This window comes from Salmo salar, chromosome ssa23 (assembly GCF_905237065.1).
Source record: "Salmo salar chromosome ssa23, Ssal_v3.1, whole genome shotgun sequence".
NCBI lineage: Eukaryota > Metazoa > Chordata > Actinopteri > Salmoniformes > Salmonidae > Salmo > Salmo salar.
In genome coordinates, this window is record NC_059464.1 from 36,924,090 (window position 1) to 36,943,527 (window position 19,438).

Consider the following 19,438-nt stretch of genomic DNA (forward strand, 5'->3'; position numbering starts at 1 on the left):
AATAATGCATGAAATGGATGTAAAAGTTTACTAAGGCCTATCCGGACGGGATTAGATTTACCGGGGGATGTCGGGTAATGTAATTATGTGCACATCCATAATTCTAGTCCCGTGGGAATCTACCATGGCAGTAATTTTCACATGGCAGGAGAGTAACAATTGCAGCCAGAATAACCTACTGTTTTTTGGCAAACTCCAAGGTCCTTTTATAATACTAATCCTGTGCGTATTGACATCCCTGTGTTTTCCCTGACATTACAGAGTTTGACAGTATTGCTCACAGTTTAAATAAGAAAAAATAGAACTGGTTTGAGCAATTGATGCTTAAAACAAAGTGCTGCCCATACTGTATATTTCACATGAAAGACCCTCATACATTTTTACAGATGCACCATTGAGAGCATCCTGTCGGGCTGTATCACAACCTGGTACGGCAACAGCACCATCTGCAACCACAGAGCTCTCCAGAGGGTGTTGCGGTCTGCACAACGCATCACCGGGGGCAAACTGCTTGCCCTCCAGGACATCAACAGAACTCGAAGTTACAGGAAGGCCAAAAAATATATAATTAAGGACCTCAACCGCCCGAGCCATGGCCTGTTCACCATGCTACCATCCAGAAGGCGAGGTCAGTACAGATGCATCAAAGCTGGGACCGAGAGACTGAAAAACAGCTTCTATCTCAAGGCCATCAGACTATTAGAAAGTCCCCACTAGCTGACCTCTTCCCAGTACCCTGCCCTGAACTTTAGTCACTGTCACTAGCCGGCTACCAACCGTTAGACATGGAACACTGATCACTTAATAATGTAACACTGGTCACTTTAATAATGTTTACATACTGTTCTACCCATTTCAGATGTATATACTGTATTCTAGTCAAGGCTCTTCAGGATCAGTGTCCCTTCCACGGGGCGGTTGAGCTAACATAGGCTAATGCGATTAGCATTTGGTTGTAAGTAACACGAACATTTCCCAGGACATAGACATATCTGATAAGGCAGAAAGCTTAAATTCTTGTTAATCTAACCTCATTGTCCAATTTACAGTAGCTATTACAGTGAAATAATATCATGCTATTGTTTGAGGAGAGTGCACAATTTGGAACAGAAATGCAATGGTTCATTGGAGCAGTCTAAAACTTTGCACATACATTGTTGACATCTAGTTGCCAAAATCTAAATTGCACATGGGCTGGAATAATACTATGGCCTTTCTCTTGCATTTCAAAAATGATGGTACAAAAAAAGGCAAAAGAACAGTTGTTTTTTTCTTTGTATTATCTTTTACCAGATCTATTATGTTATATTCTCCTACATTCCTTTCACATTTCCACAAACTTCAAAGTGTTTCCTTTCAAATGGTACCAAGAATATGCATATCCTTGCTTCAGGGCTTGAGCTACAGGCAGTTAGATTTGGGTATGTCATTTTAGGTGAAAATTGGAAAAAAGGGGTGGATCCTTAAACTATTGCTGTATATATACTGTACTATTCTATCCTATGTATTCTTCAGATATACTACATATTCTATCCATATACTGTCCACAATTCTTGGGCTACAATACCTCTTTTGCCAATTGGGCTGGACCCTTTACTGCCGACACGGAGCCCCGCCGATCCATCACGACTGGTCTGCCGACGTAACCGTCCGAGGTGGTCTCAACAGGCTCTTCCGTTGCGACGTCCCTGGATGCCCATCTGCTAGCCCCAGCCCGCTAGCTGTCTGAATCGCCGTTTGTCCAGCTCGCCAGGCGTAGCAGCGACTACGGAATTGGCTCCCTGACTCATCTAGTGCTACTCATTGGACCCTATGATCACTCGGCTGCACATGCCTCTCCCTAATGTCAATATGTCTGTTGCTGTTTTGGTTAATGATTATTGTCTTATTTCACTATAGAGTACCTAGCCCGGCCCAATATGCCTTAGATAGCCCTTTGTTCCACCCCCCACACATGCGGTGACCTCACCTGGCTTAACTGGTGCCTCTAGAGAAAATACCTCTCTCATCATCACTCAATGCCTTGGTTTACCTTCACTGTACTCACATCCTACCATACCCTTGTCTGTACATTATGCCTTGAATCTATTCTTCCGCGCCCTGAAATCTGCACCTTTTACACTCTGCTCTGAACGCACTAGACAACCTGTTCTTACAGCCTTTAGCCGTACCCTTATCCTACTCCTCCTCTGTTCCTCTGGTGATGTAGAGGTTAACCCAGGCCCTGTAGACCCCAGCACCACTCTCATTCCCTAGGCGCTCTCATTTGCTGACTTCTGTAACCGTAAAAGCCTTGGTTTCATGCATGTTAACATTAGAAGCCTCCTCCCTAAGTTTGTTTTATTCACTGCTTTAGCATACTCTGCCAACCCTGATGTCTTAGCCGTGTCTGAATCATTGCTAAGGAAGGCCACCAAAAATCCTGAAATTTCCATCCCTAACTATAACATCTTCCAACAAGATAAAACTGCCAAAGGGGGCAGAGTTGCAATCTACTGCAGAGATAGCCTGCAGAGTTCTGTCATACAATCCAGGTCTGTGCCCAAACAATTCAAGCTTCTTTTTTAAAAATCCACCTTTCCAGAAACAAGTCTCTCACTGTTGCCGCTTGTTATAGACCCCCTTCAGCACCAGCTGTGCCCTGGACACCATATGTGAATTGATTGACCCCCATCTATCTTCAGAGTTTGTGCTGTTAGGTGACCTAAATTGGGATATGCTTAACACCCCGGCCGTCCTACAATCTAAGCTAGATGCCCTCAATCTCATACAAATTATTAAGGAACCTACCAGGTACAACCCTAAATCCGTAACCATGGGCAACCTCTTAGATATCATCCTGACCAACTTGCCCTCTTAATACACCTCTGCTGTCTTCAACCAAGATCTCAGCGATCACTGCCTCATTGCCTGCATGCGTGATGGGTCCGCGGTCAAACGACCACCCCTCATCACTGTCAAACGCTCTCTAAAACACTTCAGCGAGCAGGCCTTTCTAATCGACCTGGCCCGGGTATCCTGGAAGGATAATGACCTCATCCCTGTCAGTAGAAGATGACTGGTTGCTCTTTAAAAGGGCTTTCCTTGCCATCGTAAATAAGCATGCCCCATTCAAAAAATGCAGAACTAAGAACAGATATAGACCTTGGTTCACCCCAGACTTGACTGCCCTTGACTAGCATAAAAACACCCTGTGGCGTTCTGCATTAGCATCGAATAGCCCCCGCGATATCCAACTTTTCAGGGAAGTCAGGAACCAATATACTCAGTCAGTTAGGAAAACTAAGGCTAGCTTTTTCAAACAGAAATTTGCATCCTGTAGCACTAACTCCAAAAAGTTTTTGGACACTGTAAAATCCATGGAGAATAAGAGCACCTCCTCCCAGCTGCCCACTGCACTGAGGCTAGGAAACACTGTCACCACCGATAAATCTACAATAATTGATCATTTCAATAAGCATTTTTCTACGGCTGGCCATGCTTTCCACTTGGCTACCCCTACCCCGGCCAACAGCTCAGCACCCCCTGCAGCAACTTGCCCAATCCCCCCCGCTTCTCCTTCACCAAATCCAGACAGCTGATGTTCTGAAAGAGCTGCAAAATCTGGATCCCTACAAATCAGCTGGGATAGACAATCTGGACCCTCTCTTTCTAAATTATCTGCCGAAATTGTTGCAACCCCTATTACTAGCCTGTTCAACCTCTCTTTTGTATCGTCTTAGATCTCAAAAGTTTGGAAAGCTGCCGCAGTCATCCCCCTCTTCAAAGGGGTAGACACTCTTGACCCAAACTGTTATAGACCTATATCCATCCTGCCCTGCCTTTCTAAAACCTTCGAAAGCGAAGTTAACAAACAGATCACCGACCATTTTGAATCCCACCGTACCTTCTCCACTATGCAATCTGATTTCCGAGCTGGTCATGGGTGCACCTCAGCCACGCTCAAGGTCCTAAATGATATCATAACCGCCATCGATAAAAGATAGTACTGTGCAGCAATCTTCATCGACCTGGCCAAGGCTTTCGACTCTGTCAGTCACTGCATTCTTATCGGAAGACTCAATAGCCTTGGTTTCTCAAATGACTGCCTCGCCTGGTTCACCAACTACTTCTCAGATAAAGTTCAGTGTGTCAAATCGGAGGACCTGTTGGCCTGACCTCTGGCAGTCTCTATGGGGGTGCCACAGGGTTCAATTCTCGGGCCGACTTGTTTCTCTATATATATCAATGATGTCCCTCTTGCTGCTGGTGATTCTCTGATCCAACTCTACGCAGACGACACCATTCTTCATGCATCTGGCCCTTCTTTGGACACCATGTTAACAAACCTCCAAACGAGCTTCAATGCCATACAACACTCCTTCCGCGGCCTCCAACTGCTTTTAAATGCTAGTAAAACTAAATGCATGCTCCTCAATCGATTGTTGCCCGCACCTGCCCGCCCGACTAGCATCACTACTCTGGAATATGTGGACAACTACAAATATCTAGGTGTCTGGTTAGACTGTAAACTCTCCTTCCAGACTCACATTAAGCATCTCCAATTGAAAATTAAGTATAGAATTGGCTTCCTATTTCGCAACAAAGCATCCTTCACTCATGCTGCCAAACATACCCTCATAAAATCCTACCGATCCTTGACTTCGGCGATGTAATTTACAAAATAGCCTCCAACACTCTACTCAGCAAATTGGATTCAGTCTATCACAGTGCCGTCCGTTTTGTCACCAAAGCCCCATATTCTACCCACCACTGCGACCTGTATGCTCTCGTTGGCTGGCCCTCACTACATATTCGTCACAAAACCCAGTGGCTCCAGGTCATTTATAAATCTTTGCTAGGTAAAGACCCGCCTTATCTCAGCTCACTGGTCACCATTGCAACACCCACCCGTAGCATGCGCTCCAGCAGGTATATTTCACTGGTCATCCCCAAAGCCAACACTTCCTTTGGACGCCTTTCCTTCCAGTTCTCTACTGCCAATGACTGGAACAAATTGCAAAATCTCTGAAGCTGGAGTCTTACAGTATCTCCCTTTCTAACTTCAAGCATCAGCTGTCAGAGCAGCTTACCGATCACTGTACCTGTACACAGCCAATCTGTAAATAGCACAGCCTCATCCCCATATTGTATTTATCCTCTTGCTCGGTTTGCACCCCAGTATCTCTACTTGCACATATCTCACTGCAGTGTTACTGCTAAATTGTCATTTTTCGCCTCTATGGCCAATGTAATGCCTTACCTCCCTACTCTTCTACATTTGCACATACTGTACACAGATTTTTCTATTCTGTTATTGACTGTACGTTTGTTTATGTGTAACTCTGTGTTGTTGTTTTTGTCGCACTGCTTTGCTTTATCTTGGCCAGGTCACAGATGTCAATGGGAAATTGTTCTCAACTGGCCTACCTGGTTAAATAAAGGTGAAATAAATAAATAAAAATAATGTCCATACATCCCATCATATATATATATATATACAGTTGAAGATGGAAGTTTACATACATCTTAGCCAAATACATTTAAACGCAGTTTTTCACAATTCCTGACATTTAATCCTAGTAAAAAATCCCAGTCTTAAATCAGTTAGGATCCCCACTTTATTTTAAGAATGTGAAATGTCAGAATAATAGTAGAGAGAATGATTTATTTCAGCTTTTATTTCTTTCATCACATTCCCAGTAGGTCAAAAGTTTTGATACACTTAATTAGTATTTGGTAGCATTGCCTTAAAATTGTTTAACTTGGGTCAAATGTTTCAGGTAGCCTTCCACAAGCTTCCCACAATAAGTTGGGTGAATTTTGGCCCATTCCTCCTGACAGAGCTGGTGTAACTGAGTCAAGTTTGTGGGCCTCCTTGCTCGCACATGCTTTTTCAGTTCTGCCCACAAATTTTCTAGAGGATGGAGGTCAGGGCTTTCTGATGGCCACTCCAATACCTTGACTTTGATGTCCTTGAGCCATTTTGCCACAACTTTGAAAGTATGCTTGGGGTCATTGTCCATTTGGAAGACCCATTTGCAACCAAGCTTTAACTTCCTGACTGATGTCTTGAGATGTTGCTTCAATATATCCACATCATTTTCCTCCCTCATGATGCCATCTATTTTGTGAAGAGCACCAGTCCCTCCTGCAGCAAAGCACCCCCACAACATGATGCTGCCACACCCGTGCTTCACGGTTGGGATGGTGTTCTTCAGCTTGCAAGCCTCCCCCTTTTTCCTCCGTACATAACGATGGTCATTATGGCCAAACAGTTCTATTTTTGTTTCATCAGACCAGAGGACATTTCTCCAAAAAGTACAATCTTTGTCCCCATGTGCAGTTGTAAACAGTAGATAGGCTTTTTATATGGTGGTTTTGGAGCAGTGGTTTCTTCCTTGCTGAGCGGCCTTTCAGGTTATGTCGATATAGGACTCGTTTTACACTCGTTTTACTGTGGATATAGATACATTTCTACCTGTTTCCTCCAGCATTTTTACAAGGTCCTTTGTTGTTGTTCTGGGATTGATTTGCACTTTTCGCACCAAAGTACGTTCATCTCTACAAACTAGATGTCCTAACCGACTAGCCAAAACTATAGTTTGTTAACAAGAAATTTGTGGAGTGGTTGAAATATGACTTTTAATGACTCCAACCTAAGTGTATGTAAGCTTCCAACTTCAACTTTGTATATATTAATTCAGAAAGTACTTAGACCTCTTGTTACGTCCTGACCATAGTAAGTTGTTATTTTCTATGGTGGAGTAGGTCAGGGCGTGACAGGGGGGTTTTCTAGTTTAGTTTTTCTATGTTGGGTTGTTCTGGTTTTGTATTTCTATGTTGGGCTGTGATTGGGATGATCTCCAATTGGAGGCAGCTGGTCATCGTTGTCTCTAATTGGAGGTCATATTTAAGTTAGTGTTTGTCCCACCTGGGTTTGTGGGAGATGAATTTTGAGTAGTGTATGTTTCACCGCTGCGTCACGGTTTGTTGTTTTTTGTCATTCAGTTTATTTATGTATTGCATAGTTTCACAGTATAAATAAAATGTGGAACGACACACACGCTGCACTTTGGTCCGCTCATTCCTACGACAACTGTGACACCTCTTGACTTTTTCCACATTTTGTTACGTTACAGCCTTATTCTAAAATGGATTGAATTGTTTTTTTAACGATCATAAATCTACACATAATACCCAATAATGACAAAGAAAAAAAAGTTTTTTTGATTTTTTTTTGCAAATGTATACATAAATAAAAACTGAAATATCACATTTACATTAGTATTCAGACTCTTCTCTCAGTACTTTGTTGAAGCAGCGATTACAGCCTTGAGTCTTCTTTGGTATGACACTACAAGCTTGGCACACCTGTATTTGGGGAGTTTCTCCCATTCTTCTCTGCAGATCCTCTCAAGCTCTTTCAGGTTGGATGGGGATCATAGCTGCACAGCTATTTTCAGGTCTCTTCAGAGATGTTCAATTCCGGGTTCTGGCTGGGCCTCTCAAGGACATACAGAGACTTGTCCCAAAGCCAAGTTTCATAGCGAAGGGTCTGAATACTTACGTAAATAAGGTATTTTTTATATATTTTTTTATAAATATGCAAACATTTCTGAAAACGTTACAGCCTTATTCTAAAATGGATCAAAATAAAACAGCTTTCGCTTTGTCATTATGGGGTATTGTGTGTAGATTGATTAGATTTTTTTAAAATCCATTTTAGAATAAGTCTCTAACGTAACAGAATGTGGAAAAAGTCAAGGCATCTGAATACTTTGCTCGTCCTAATATTTCTTAATTCCATTCTTTTACTTTTTTAGATTTGTGTGTATTTTGTATTGTTAAATATTACTGCACCATTGACGCCAGGAACACAAGCATTTTGCTACACCCGCAATAACATCTGCTAAATATGTGCATGTGACCAATAACATTTTATTTGATTTCTAGACATGATGTTAAAATATCCTCACGCCTAGAAAACCTCCAGGCTTCCATCATAAGAAAGAAAAATCAAAGAAAAATCAAAGAAAAATTATAGGGGGCAGTTTGGAAAAACGAATCCTGTGTGAAAAGTTCTCTGGATTAATGCACAAACTGGGATTCTAATGACATAACCAAAATCTCTAGTAATACCAGTCCTGTCCGAATAGGGCTTAGCACCTAGGCCTAGTCGATGAACAAATAGATTATCTACACTGAACTAAAATATAAATTCAACATGCAACAATTTAAAAGATTTTATTGAGTTACAGTTTATATAAGGAAATCTGTTCATCGAAACAAATTAATTAGGCACAAGTCTATGGATTTCACATGACTGGGAATACAGATATGCATCTGTTGGTCACAGATACCTTTAAATGAAAGGTAACGGCGTAGATAAAAAATAAATAAAACATTTATTATTTTTAATACATTTCTATACATTTATAAAAACCTGTTTTCGCTTTGTCATTATGGGGTATTGTGTGTAGATTGCTGAATATGTTTTTTTCATCCATTTTAGATTAAGGCTGTAACGTAACAAAATATGGAAAAGATTAAGGGGTCTGAATACTTTCCGAAGGCACTGTATACTAATCAATGTAATCATTGTAATCTAGGTTTGCCAATTCATTCAAACAGTCCAACGCTGTGTGTGGGGATATTTTAATTTTATACTTAAGTAAATAGCTACAGACCTGATCAAAAAAGACTGCTTATGTTCAGTTGTTTTATTTATTTAGTCTTGAATATGTCTTTGTAATGAACAGGAGGGAGACAGTGAGCTGGTTTCAAGCGCAGAGCGCAGCAGGTGTTTAATGAAAGGGACCATAGGAGGAGGTAGGTAGCTGGGTCCAGGGGCAGGCATAAGGTCATACACGTTAGGTCCTTAAATGGCAACAGTACAGGCAGGGAATAGGCAAAAGGTGTCGTGAGTGAGGCAGGCAAAACTATCATACACGGGAGGAGAGAAGGACGGGAAAAACCAGAGCTCCGAAAAGTGTCTCAAAACAAACAATACCTCACAGTGATGGGGTGCAAGGAACTGAACTAAATAGTGTGGCATGATGACATGCAGGTGTGTGAACAGGTGATTGGGATCTGGAGAGTGAGCTGGAAAGTGGGCTGCGTTCCGGGGATCTAAGTGTTTGGGAGTGTGAGTTGGACTCAGACGTTACGGTCTTTAATTACATCATAATATCTCTCCTTGCTATATGAACACAATATCTGATACCTGTTTTCTTTTTGTGGGAAGAATAAAATATATTCATAAAAGTGTCACCCATAATAATAGTGCTATAACAGTAAGTAACTCCAACCATCCGCTCTGTAATTAATGGCCTCCAGTAGACCCATAGAGATACATCACATTACTATTTCATTATGTGGATCAAACATGTGTGATGGCACATCTGGAAGTTGGAGCCTTCAAGACTCCTTCATCGGGGTCTGGGCCCAGAGACAAATCAAACCAACAGTATCACATGATCTGTAAGCTCATGTCCCCACTGATTTATTCAATACAATGATCTGTGATCAAAATGTCTCTCTCCAGTGAAAGCAAGCTTGTCTTACAGCACTTTTCTTCTTCCTAAGGACCGCATATAGGCAGTTAGAGAATCAGCTAGAGAATGAAGGTACATAAACAGTGTAGAGACCTGAGGGTACTGTACTAATACTGCCCACATGGTCCTAAGCCCACTCATGTTTTATGAGGTGCTGGGGGAGTAGTTTTTACAGCAGTGTAGGGTTTTATTACCCCCTCCTAGAGGTTTACAACATTGTAGGCAATGTGCGTACTGACAGAGTAATGCCTCACTAATTCCACCTCAGCTGCAAGAATGCACATTCTACAGAGGAGGGTCATTAACCTCACCTTAGTCAAATGTTTGTATAACTAAGATAGACCATAGCCTGTCATTTCCAATGGGAACAAATGAGTCATAGTGGGCAGAACAAGCAAGGAGGTGGGTAGAGCCAAACTCGAGCTTGCAAGATCCTATTGGCGCGTTCTAGCATGAATTTGTATATTTCCGTTAGGGAACGCCTACTCTGTGAAGTGTGCGTGTGCAATAAGGCAATATTATGAAACTTTGGAAAAGGGTAAAGTCTACAAAACTTTGTCTACTCTGTTCATAAAATATTCTAGTTTTGGGAACAGAAAACTGTATTGAGATCAAATGTTTCATTGTGTTTCAGAGGAACAGGAAGAGAGTGTTCCTGGGTGCATTCCGATTGGGTTGGATAACAGGAGAAGAGGTGACACTGATTGCTGATAGGATAATCACCTGTCATGTGACCTGACCTCCCACCTCCACGTTGGTGGGATATGAAGTAATGATTTGCTATGTCACAGTAGGTTTAGATTAAGCTTCTGTTTCTTAATGTGTTACGTCATGCTTGAGAAACTGTAGGAAAGGGAGAGAGGCTACATCGCAGAGTATCAATGAGGCCTGATTGAGACATCCACGGGGGTTATGAGATTAAACTCTTGCTCAATGATATAAGTACTAAATCCTCAATTCAGCTAAAAACATTGACATCCACAGAAGATCAGACATGAAAATAGGAAGAAAATGTATAGTAAGTGGAGCCTGAGTAAAAATGAACTTCCAGAATACGAGTGTGTATCAAATCACACGTGCCGAATACAACAGTGAAGCCTTAACCAACAACGCAGTTTTAAGAAAAATAAGAGCTAAGGATAATATTTACTAAATAAACTAAAGTAAAAAATAAAAGAGAAACAATAAAATAACAATAACGAGGCTATATACAGGGGGTACCGGTACCGAGTCAATGTGCAGGGGTACAGGTTAGTCGAGGTAATTGAGGTAATATGTACATGTACAGTAGGTAGGGGTAAAGTGACTATGCATAGACAGACAGTGTGACTCAGATCATGATTACAGGGTCTGTAGTAGAGTTGAATAATAGGGCGTACCTATATATCCCAGCACTTTTACCCAATAGGAAGGCTCTATTATTCATCTCAACTCTACTACTACAGACTGTAACCCTGGAAGGTGCGTCAAGCAGATGAAAATACTCCATCTAAAATAGATGATGAAAAACAAAACAGAGGCCCAAAAGTCACAAGATGTGTCATGACTAGGAACTAGCCCCATTTGTATTTATTTGTATTTGTATTTATTATGGATCCCCATATGGATCTTCCTGGGGTCCAGCAAAATTAAGGCAGTTCATAGAATTTTAAAAACATTACAATACATTCACAGATTTCACAACACACGGTGTGCCCTCAGGCCCCTACTCCACCACTACCACATATCTACAGTACAATATCCATGTGTACGTGTGTGCATAGTGCGTATTTTATCATATGTGTGTATGCATGTGTCTATGCCTATGTTTGTGTTGCTTCACAGTCCCTGCTCTTCTGTAAGTTGTATTTCTATCTGTTTTTTAAATCTAATTTTACTGCGAACATCAGTTACTTGATGTGGAACAGAGTTCCATGTAGTACTGTGCGCCTCCCACAGTCTGTTCTGGACTTGGGGATTGTGAAGAGACCTCTTGTGGCATGTCTTGTGGGGTATGCATGGGTGTCCGAGCTGTGCGCCAGTAGTTCAAACAGACAGCTCGGTGCATTCAACATGTCAATACCTCTCATAAATACAAGTAGTGATGAAGTCAATCTCTCCTTCACTTTGAGCCAGGAGAGCTTGACATGCATATTATTAATATTAGCTCTCTGTGTACATCCAAGGGCCAGCCGAGCTGCCCTGTTCTGAGCCAATTGCAATTTTCCTAAGTCCCTGTTTGTGGCTTTACTCAAAGCCAGTGGCATGTCATTAGTAAAGATTGAAAAAAGTAAGGGGCCTAGACAGCTGCCCTGGGGAATTCCTGATTCTACCTGGATTATGTTGGAGAGGCTTCCATTAAAGAACACCCTCTGTTTTCTATTAGACAGGTAACTATGTATCCACAATATAGCAGGGGGTCTAAAGCCATAACACACAAGTTTAACCAGCAGCAGACTATGATCGATAATGTTAAAAGCCGCACTGAAGTCTAACAAAGCAGCCCCTTTCAATCTTTTTATCATTAATTTATCTCAGCCAATCATCAGTCATTTAAGTAAGTGCTGTGCTTGGTGAATGTCCTTCCCTATAAGCATGTTGAAAGTTTGTTGTCAATTTGTTTACTGTAAAATAGCATTGAATCTGGTAAAATACTATATTTTCCAAACATTTATTAAGGATTGGTAACAGGCTGATTGGTCAGTTATTATAGCTAAGAAAGAGGGTTTTACTACTCTTAAGTAGCGGAATGATTTTTGCTTCGCTCCAAGTCCGGGGGCACACACTTTCTAGTAGGCTTAAATTGAAAATATGGCAAATAGGAGTGGCAATATCGTCTGCTATTATTCTCAGTAATTTTTCATTCAAGTTGTCAGACCCCGGTGACTTGTCATTGTTGATAGACAACAATAAAAAATATATATAATTTGTTCAGATATACTTGGATGTGCAGTGTCAGCATTTGTTGCTGGCATGTCATGCCTAAGTTTGCTAATCTTGCCAATGAAAAAATAATTCAAGTAGTTGGCAATATCAGTTGGTTTTGATTCAATGAATGATGGAGCTGAGTTTGCCTTTTTCCAAAGCTTTTTACTATCATTCTCTATGTCATTTATCTTTGTTTCATATTGTAGTTTCTTCTTCTTTTTATTTAGTTTTGTCACATGAGTTCTCAATTTGCAATACTTTGCCAATCAGTTGTGCAGCCAGACTTATTTGCCATTCCTTTTGCTCATCCCTCTCAACCATACCATTTTTCAATTCCTCATCAATCCACAGGGATTTAACTGTTTTTACAGTCATTTTCTTAATGGGTGCATGCTTATTAGTAACTGGAATAAGCAATTTCAAGTGCAGCATCTGTTTTTTCCTCATTACACACCATGGACCAAGAAATATTCTTTACATCTACAACATAGGAATCATTACAAAACGTATTGTATGACCTCTTATACGCTATATTAGGCCCAGCCATTGGAACATTGGTTTTCCTTGATATGGCTACTAAATTGTAATCAGTACATCTGAAGGATCTGGATACTGCTTTCAAGCAAATTTCTGCAGCATTAGTAAAGATGTGATCAATACACGTTGATGATTTCATTCCTGTACTGTTTGTAACTATCCTGGTAGGTTGACTGATAACCTGAACCAGGTTGCAGGCACTGGTTACAGTTTTTTCTTAAGTGGGGAGCTTGACGAAAGCCAGTCAATATTTAAATCACCCAGAAAAGATACCTTTCTGTTGATATCACGTACCTTACATACAGTTACCATTGTGACTGAGAGGCAAAGAATGAATAAATGTGTGGTGTTCAAAAGAGATCTTGCAAAAGTGAGATGAGAGTACTGTACTGTACAATATGGCACAGGCAGATAAATGACAGCTTTCCTTTCTCATGTATGGACTGTGTGTCCACGTAGTAGTGGCAGCAGTCCACTGCACATACAGTACCAGTCAAAAGTTTGGACACACCTACTCATTCAAGGGTTTTTCTTTACTTTTACTATTTTCTATATTGTAGAATAATTGTGAAGTCATCAAAACTATGAAATAACACATATGGAATCATATACTGTAGTAACCAAAAAAAGTGTTAAACAAATCTAAATATATTTTATATTTGATATTCTCAAAGTAGCCAACCTTTGCCTTGATGACAGCTTTGCACACTCTTGGCATTCTCTCAACCAGCTTCATGAGGTAGTCACCTGGAATGCATTTCAATTAACAGGTGGGCCTTGTTAAAAGTTAATTTGTGGAATTTCTTTCCTTCTTAATGCGTTGGAGCCAATCAATTGTGTTGTGACAAGGAAGGGGTGGTATACAGAAGATTGCCCTATTTGGTAACAAGCCAAGTCCATATTATGGCAAGAACAGCGCAAATAAGCAAAGAGAAACAATAGTCCATCATTACTTTAGGACATGAAGGTCAGCCAATAAGGAACATTTCAAGAACTTTGAAAGTTTCTTCAAGTGCAGTTGCAAAACCCATCAAGCACTATGATGAAACTGTCTCTCCTAAGGACCGCCACAGGAAAGAAAGACCCAAAGTTACCTCTGCTGCAGAGGATAAGATCATTTGAGTTACCAGCCTCAGAAATAGTCAATTAACTGCACCTCAGATTGCACCTTGCAGAGTTCAAGTAACAGACACATCTCAACATCAACTGTTCAGAGGTGTAACGGCTGTCTGTAAGAGGGAACCAAGGTGCAGCAGAGGATGTGTTCATCATTAGAATTTTAATTCAAATAAACAAGAGAACACTACAAAATGAACCAAAACGACAGCAAACAGTCCTGTTAGGAAAATACTCAAACAGAAACAATTACCCACCAACCCCAAAGGAAAAACATGCTCCTTATGTGTGACTCCCAATCAGCAGCAACGAGCATCAGCTGTGCCTGATTGGGAGCCACACACATGGCCCAAAACAAAGAAATACCAAAACATAGAAAAAGGAACATAGAACGCCCACCCAATGTAACACCCTGGCCTAACCAAAATAAAGAACAAAAAACCCCTCTCTATGGCCAGGGCGTTACAAGAGGAGACTGCGTTCATGGTCAATTTGCTGCAAAGAAACTACTACTAAAGGACACCAATAAGAAGAAGAGACTTGCTTGGGCCAAGAAACACAAGCAATGGACATTAGACCAGTGGAAATCTGTCCTTTGGTCTGATGAGTCCAAATGTGCGATTTTTGGCTCAAACCGCTGTGTCTTTGTGAGATGCAGAGTAGGTGAACGGATTAATTCTGCATGTGCGGTTCTCACCGTGAAGCATGGAGGAGGAGGTGTGATGGTATTGGAATTTAAATGTACTTTCTGAATGGAATTGACCCCAACACCACAGCACACCCCCAGACCAATGTCACTGTCATAATCTGGCACTCTTGCAAAAAAAAAAAAATAAAATGTGCATTGTAGTTTCGCCTTCTTTATCACAGATATGTCCTCTAAGTCCATGAATTTAGACAAGTTATTGCAAGGGTATATTTTGTGCAAGATTTTAAACTGAAATTATTTTACTTTATTTGATATACAAAATTTGTGAGGGAGCAACCAAGCTTTCTTCCATTCAATTTCAGTAATATATGCATTCCAGAAGAACTTCCCTCTAGGAGAGATCTTGTTCTTGGAATTAAAAAGATATCTTAAGGGGCCTCCCGAGTGGCGCAGCGGTCAACATAATAAAATAATACAATAATCACTTCATTTTACTTTATTTGATATACAAAATTTGTGAGGGAGCAGTTCTTGAGGGAGCAGTTCTTGAAATGTTCCTTATTGGCTGACCTTCATGTCCTAAAGTAATAATGGACTATTGTTTCTCTTTGCTTATTTGTGCTGTTCTTGCCATAATATGGACTTGGCTTGTTACCAAATAGGGCAATCTTCTGTATAGCACCCCTCCACTCACTTTTTTCCAGAATAGATTTACTGTCCTTCCCCCTTCTTATTTGTGAATGAACTGTAAAAAAAAAAAGTGTGTGGAAGGGACAGTATAGACAAGAAAATGTCTCATTATTCCATTATCAGGTATCCTCATCTCTCCATTGCAGCAGTGGCCTGGCTAACGGAGACCTGCTTATTGGTTCTTTGAGTTCCCACAACTCTATTATTGACCCCTGGAGATGATGATGAATGCATTCCTCTCCAAACCTCCAATGCCTCGGCCTCCTGCAATCCACTCAAACATTTATTTGCCTTTTGTGGCCCCCTCAACATATTTATAGACTTGAATATTTGTTTTGTGGCGCCAGATGTTTCTTTTCTTTTTTAATCTCCATTTATTGAACATTTTTGTTTGAGACATTTGACATCGAGATACCTGACTGTACTTACTCAAACAGGGGTAGAGTAGAGGGCCAGGGGACAGGACCGTTTTAAATCTCTTTTAAATCTCTCCCCTACTGAATGACAAAAAGAACACTTAGTAACATTTTAGCGGACACTCTTATCCAGAGCAATTAGGATTAAGTGTCTTGTTCAAGGGCACATCGACAAATGTTTTACCTAGTCAGGTCAGAGATTCAAACCAGCAACCTTTCAGTTACTTGCCTAACACACTTAACCACTAAACTACCAGATGTGTTGTTAACTTTAGAAGTGACACAATTAACTCTCTGGCCATGGAAACACAGATTACCATATATCAGATGCAGGATGGAATTGAATGAGAAATTACTCTTCATCAATCCAGGTCTGACGTGTGTCTGTGCGTGCGTACATACAGAGTTACACTGATATTCAAGCAGCTATTATCCTGCCAAGTCAAGGGAAGCAGAAGCTATACCTTGCATGTACAGTAGGTTACAATCTGCACAAAATGAAAACATATGGGGACTTGGACGCAACACAAATAGAGAAAAAACGTAATGAGATTTTGAGCAGGCATTAAATCTAACAGCACACTGAACTTTTACGATGACCTGAGCGGGGTGGACAGATAATGACCTTAAATTACTTTACAACCTGGGTCACTTATGCGGCTCAGCTTGTGTTACGTTTATGAGACTAATGGGGAGCAATATTTAATGACATTGTGACATTAATGTAAAAAAGGTTGGCTGGTATGCCCTCACCTGTCTGAGCGGTCGGCTGTGAATGCCCTCACCTGTCTGAGCGGTCGGCTGTGAATGCCCTCACCTGTCTGAGCGGTCGGCTGTGAATGCCCTCACCTGTCTGAGCGGTCGGCTGTGAATGCCCTCACCTGTCTGAGCGGTCGGCTGTGAATGCCCTCACCTGTCTGAGCGGTCGGCTGTGAATGCCCTCACCTGTCTGAGCGGTCGGCAGTGAATGCCCTCACCTGTCTGAGCGGTCGGATGTGAATGCCCTCACCTGTCTGAGCGGTCGGCTGTGAATGCCCTCACCCGCTAGTAACTTATACTGATTCAGTAAGATCAATTCAGTGTTGTCCTGTCAGAACTTAATGTTGAGGCCCATTACTAGACAATTGTCTGTCACCACTATACACGCGGACACAGCTGCTTCTATTAGAAAGTGATTTTTGGGTGATACATAGGAATGGACTTATTCCTCGTAAATGCACAATCTTCCTAGTGAACACAATGACAACTTGATCGGCAGCTGAATTTGCGTCTTCATCTGCCGACTACGATAGCCAGTCTCTGACCTGGAGTGGGAGGGGTCTAAATGTGCATTCGGACACTCGGATTGATGGAAACCAGGAGGATGTGATAGACAGTTGAGAAGGGGCAAAATCTTTTGTTTATTTTAATGTAAAAAGGTTGAAGTGATTATTGTATTATTTTATTATGTTGACCGCTGCGCCACTCGGGAGGCCCCTTAAGATAACATTTTAACTCCAAGAACAATATCTCTCCTAGAGGGAAGTTCTTCTGGAATGCATATATTACTGAAATTGAATGGAAGAAAGTTTGGTTGCTCCCTCACAAATTGTGTATATCAAATAAAGTAAAATAAATTCAGTTTAAAATCTTGCACAAAATATACCCTTGCAATAAATTCATGGACTTAGAGGACATATCTGTGATAAAGAAGGCGAAACTATAATGCACATTTTTTAGGAGTTATTTTGGAGCAAGTTAAGTATTTACATGTTTTATTTCATAAATATGACCCATGTACTTTCAATTAAATATGTAATATGTTCTTATTCAAATGAAAACAAAACTACTGAATTTGTCTTTCATTTCTTAATTCTCTCTGGTAAATGTATATACACAAAAACAAATATTTGAAATCTGTCCCCAAATGCAATATATTTTTACTTGAAATCCAATATTTAATCAAATCTCTAGCACTAGTTAATAACAAAAAAACAGCGTATTCTTATAACCCTATCATAGGTTTGTACAATTGTAACCCCTGACCTTATTTTATTTATTGTATTTTAGGTACTTTTGAAACTCAATTCACGTGTAATGATTATTTTTTTTTTTTTTACTTAAATGTTATTTTATGTTTCTTCAGAGAAAATATACATGTAGTGATGTCCTATGTTTTTTTTGTTATTGTATTGTAATGTGAAATGTAATAATAAAAAAGAAAAAAAGAACGGAACTGTGGGGAAAGTCACGTGCACAGGCATGGCCTTTTTTACAATGAGACTAACCGCGGAGGGTAAGGATGGTATGGCTGATTATTCTACCGACCATTACGACCATAGGGAAAGACAAAGAAAATACCAGAAAACACCAGCAGTTAATCCGAAGCAAAATGTATTTCTTCACTATTGTCTGAATACTTTTGATTAACCTCTTTCAAAAGGTGGATTGCTCTTTGATCCGTGAGATATTTTGTGCCTTGTTTTTTTATATAAGTAATTTGGGTAAATATACCTCAGAATTAAAGCCTATGGTCAAAAGGCTATGTTTTGCATGATCAGCTGTTTAATAACAGCACAGCTTCAGTCAATAGTACTAGCGAACATAGCAGCCAGATACCCAAACAAGTTGAAGTTAAACAGAGCAAACATGCCCTCTACTGACCATTCCTGGGACTGGTTCAGTGAGGTAAATTACTGTATTTAAACTATAGGCAAAACTCGGAACTATAGAGTGATTGGGGAAAATTAACTACAGCATACCAAAAGACTGTAAATCACAGATCTCTTGTTTTTAAGTTCATGTTAATAATGTGTGTCTGAAGGCCTGTATTTGGGGCGTACAAGTACATATTCCTTATCGTATCCGGTTGTGCTGTTACATGTATGGTCATTCGTCATCAGGGGAAAAAACTGTGATCAACCAGATATTCACAAAGTGCATGGGGCTTTGAGACTACATTCCCATTCTAATTCCTAATGCCACCAGGGTCAGTATGTCTCACATTCCATCCTCCATGGGGCGCACATTCTTCCTAGTCTGCAGCAGACAGAGGCCCTGGCTTTTCTATGGGAACAGAGGCTTCTATAACCCTAGAGATCTGGGCTATGTCCGAAATGGCTCCTTATTCCCTATATAGTGCACTACTTTTGACAGGATGCCATTTATGATAGCCATAGCCCGATGTTCTCAGGACCTGGACCATTCCACAGGCCGTAGCGAAAGGCTCAACATCCAAACAGTCCCAACAGGAAGAGTCTTGACTGGGTTACTATGGGTCATTAGAGCAGGCTGGCAGCAGTATGACCTCATATCCCTGCTATGAGCCGCCTGCGTCCTGGGGGCATTTGGCACCGGTCCATGGCAGCAAGGCAATCCATTCTGACCAGCTTCGTTCGCTTTAGTTTCCGCACATCCAGAAAATGCCTCAATTGCTGATACAGCCGTAGTTAACATGCATCATTGGTGGCTCTGGTAAGGGTTAACCTGTTATGGTTAACCTGGATTTGGGGTACAGTATAACCCTTCCTATTCTGTCATTGTACTGTGAGCTTGGTACAGCAGTAAAGGCGATAAAACAGTGACTGAATGTCAGAGGGTATCATTGG